This window comes from Lissotriton helveticus, chromosome 1_1 (assembly GCF_964261635.1).
Source record: "Lissotriton helveticus chromosome 1_1, aLisHel1.1, whole genome shotgun sequence".
NCBI lineage: Eukaryota > Metazoa > Chordata > Amphibia > Caudata > Salamandridae > Lissotriton > Lissotriton helveticus.
Window position 1 is genome coordinate 2,015,838,497 of NC_136057.1, and position 3,992 is coordinate 2,015,842,488.

Here is a 3,992-nt window from a genome sequence, read left to right on the forward strand (position 1 = left end):
ACTGTGGAGTTTCAGTGCTCTTGAATCACAAGCAATGATTGGTGGATTCAGATAGTTGAAAAGTGAAAGTTAGGGTGCATGGTTGTGTTCTGTGAAAGAAGTCATTTGAATGGTCAAGAAAAAGTCATTAAAAGAAAGATTGCACCTGATAAGCTGGTTTATTGATAGGTCAAACATCCTTGCTGAGTTCATTTGCAACATTGTAGAATAAACGTTTAACCTTGAGAGCTCAGTGAGGAAGGAGTTGTTATGGTAACAGGTAGAAAGGGCTGAGGGGGGGAAGGGTGTTGATTTGAAAATAGAGAGGGAAGAGTTTTGATTGGTTACCATGAGGAATATGTGTGTAGAATTAGAGGTTTTCTGTGCCATTCATGGTTGCAGTGCCTGGAGTACATACCTTTTGCTCTGCTAAAGAAATATTGGTGTGTGTATCTGACACTGTTCTCAATCTCCCAAAGCATTTGTAAAGGTGAGTTATGATTCATTCAATATAGATAGAGAGTTCAGATTAAAAAGCACATTGAGCTTCTTTGCTGTTGGTTTGTGTGATGCTTTTTGAAAATGCATGGTATCAATATTTGCAATAGAGAGGAAATGTATTTTGTAAAATAGTGAGTTTTCAGTACTGAAATGGAATGCTTGTACATAGGACCTGTGCTCTGTTTCTAAAATGTTATTCAAAAAACGATTTTGGGGCAAATCAATGGCTTTTACATTTTTTAGATGGAATAAATAGTGTGTGAATGATTACATAAAAATATTTGAACCTTTCACAATTAATCACCTGTGTTACCTCAGATTAGGAAGCAGAATGAGCTTCTTTGCTGTTGGTTTGTGACATTTTTTGGGTAATGCCTGGTAGGAATGTTTGCAATAGAGAGGAAATGTATTTTGTAAAATAGTTAGTTTTCAGAACTGAAATGGAATGCTTGTACATAGGACCTGTGCTCTGTTTCTAAAATGTTATTCAAAAAACGATTTTGGGGCAAATCAATGGCTTTTACATTTTTGAGATGGAATAAATAGTGTGTGCATGATTACATAAAAATATTTGAACCTTTCACAATTAATCACCTGTGTTACCTCAGATTAGGAAGCAGAATGAGCTTCTTTGCTGTTGGTTTGTGACATTTTTTGGGTAATGCCTGGTAGGAATGTTTGCAATAGAGAGGAAATGTATTTTGTAAAATAGTGAGTTTTCAGAACTGAAGTGGAATGCTTGTACATAGGACCTGCGCTGTGTTTCTAAAATGTTATTCAAAAAACGATTTGGGGGTAAATCAATGGTTTTACATTTTTGAGAAGGAATAAATAGTGTGTGCATGATTACATAAAAATATGTGAATCTTTCACAATCATGTCACTTGTGTTACCTCAGATTAGGAAGCAGAATGAGCTTCTTTGCTGTTGGTTTGTGTAATTTTTTGGTAATGCCTGGTAGGAATGTTTGCAATAGAGAGAAAATGTATTTTTTAAAATAGTGAGTTTTCAGAACTGAAATGGAATGCTTGTACATAGGACCTGCGCTGTGTTTCTAAAATGTTATTCAAAAAACGATTTTGGGGCAAATCAATGGTTTTACATTTTTGAGAAGGAATAAATAGTGTGTGCATGATTACATAAAAATATTTGAACCTTTCACAATTAATCACCTGTGTTACCTCAGATTAGGAAGCAGAATGAGCTTCTTTGCTGTTGGTTTGTGACATTTTTTGGGTAATGCCTGGTAGGAATGTTTGCAATAGAGAGGAAATGTATTTTGTAAAATAGTGAGTTTTCAGAACTGAAATGGAATGCTTGTACATAGGACCTGTGCTCTGTTTCTAAAATGTTATTCAAAAAACGATTTTGGGGCAAATCAATGGCTTTTACATTTTTGAGATGGAATAAATAGTGTGTGCATGATTACATAAAAATATTTGAACCTTTCACAATTATTCACCTGTGTTACCTCAGATTAGGAAGCAGAATGAGCTTCTTTGCTGTTGGTTTGTGACATTTTTTGGGTAATGCCTGGTAGGAATGTTTGCAATAGAGAGGAAATGTATTTTGTAAAATAGTGAGTTTTCAGAACTGAAGTGGAATGCTTGTACATAGGACCTGCGCTGTGTTTCTAAAATGTTATTCAAAAAACGATTTTGGGGTAAATCAATGGTTTTACATTTTTGAGAAGGAATAAATAGTGTGTGCATGATTACATAAAAATATTTGAATCTTTCACAATCATGTCACTTGTGTTACCTCAGATTAGGAAGCAGAATGAGCTTCTTTGCTGTTGGTTTGTGTAATTTTTTGGTAATGCCTGGTAGGGATGTTTGCAATAGAGAGGAAATGTATTTTTTAAAATAGTGAGTTTTCAGATCTGAAATGGAATGCTTGTACATAGGACCTGCGCTGTGTTTCTAAAATGTTATTCAAAAAACGATTTTGGGGCAAATCAATGGTTTTACATTTTTGAGAAGGAATAAATAGTGTGTGCATGATTACATAAAAATATTTGAAGCTTTCACAATCATGTCACCTGTGTTACCTCAGATTAGGAAGCACACTGAGGGCCTTATTTATGAAAACAGCGATGCGTCAGTTTTCACTGCGCACTCCTTGCGACACCAATGATGCGTCATATTTAATGTATGACGCATCATGTCGCAAGGAGTTACAGATAAGTCAGTATTTCTGACGTATCTGTAAGCGCAAAAGTGACGCATTGCTGGAGTGTGTCACAAAAGTGACGCAACTCCAGCAATGCGTGTTTTCAAATGGGGAAAGCCCCATGTGAAAGGGTTTGCGTCAGTCTTACGCCTGCTGTGAGGCAGGTACAAGATTTTGACATAACAGTGTCCTAAAAGTGACGCAGTGAAATCTCATAGATTTCACTGTGTTACTTCTATGAATTTTACTTGCGTCAATACGCCCCCTTTGCATACATTACATCTGACGCAGGTATAATGTGGCGCAGGGGTTTACAAAGTGACGTATCTACCTAGATGCGTCACTTTGTAAATATAACTCAACAAAAATATATTTGCACATTTCACAATCATATCACCTGTGTTTCCTCAAATTAGGAAGTGGATTGTGCAGATGAGGTGAGGCATGTCCAGGGGTGCAAAGGAGTTGAGGCCTGTGTCCATGAGTGCAATGCAGAGGACTTACCTCCTCTGAACTTTAGACAAGCATTATCTAATCTGTGCCCCTTCGACAGGCCTCAATACATTGAGTATAATTGATGGTAACAGGGTGCAGATGAGATGAGGTGTGTTCAGGGGTGTAAATGAACTGAGGCCTGTCTAATGGTGCAGATGAGTTGAGGTCTATTCTGGGTTACAGATAAGGTGAGGATTGTCCATGGGTGCATAGGAGGTGATGCCTGTGTTGAGAAGTGTAGTGGAAGAGAGGTCTGTCCAGAGGTGGAAAGGAGGTGAGGGCTGTGTCTAAGAGTGCAGTGGGTGATAGGCTTCATGAAGTGCAGTCCAGTGGACTCTTAGACACCGACCTCACCACCTATGTTCCCCAGGACAGTCCTTACCTCATGTGTACAATCTGCTTACTAATCTGAGGAAACACAGGTGATATGATTGTGAAATGTGCAAATATATTTTTTAAATATGCAGATACTATCTAATCCTTGTTAATAATGTAAAAGTAATTCATGTGCCCGAAATATTTTTTTAGAATTATATTTAAAAAACAGAGATAAGGTCATATGTAGAAGTATTATAGTGTTTATATTGTTTGCTTATTGTCATTGTTTTGTTGTTTGGTAATAGTGGTCTATAATGATTTTTTTATTTTTATTTTTGTTTTCCACAGATTTAAATCAAGATTTCAAAAATAAGAAAAAATGCCCTCAAGGGAAAGGAGACGAAAAGATTGTAAGCGGAAAAAACCAAAAACAGCAACGGAATTAAAGCAGTCTCCTACAACAAATACTTCAAAAAACAGGAAAAAAGCTCCTGGTAAGACAACTAAGTCTTTCTTACGGAACATAT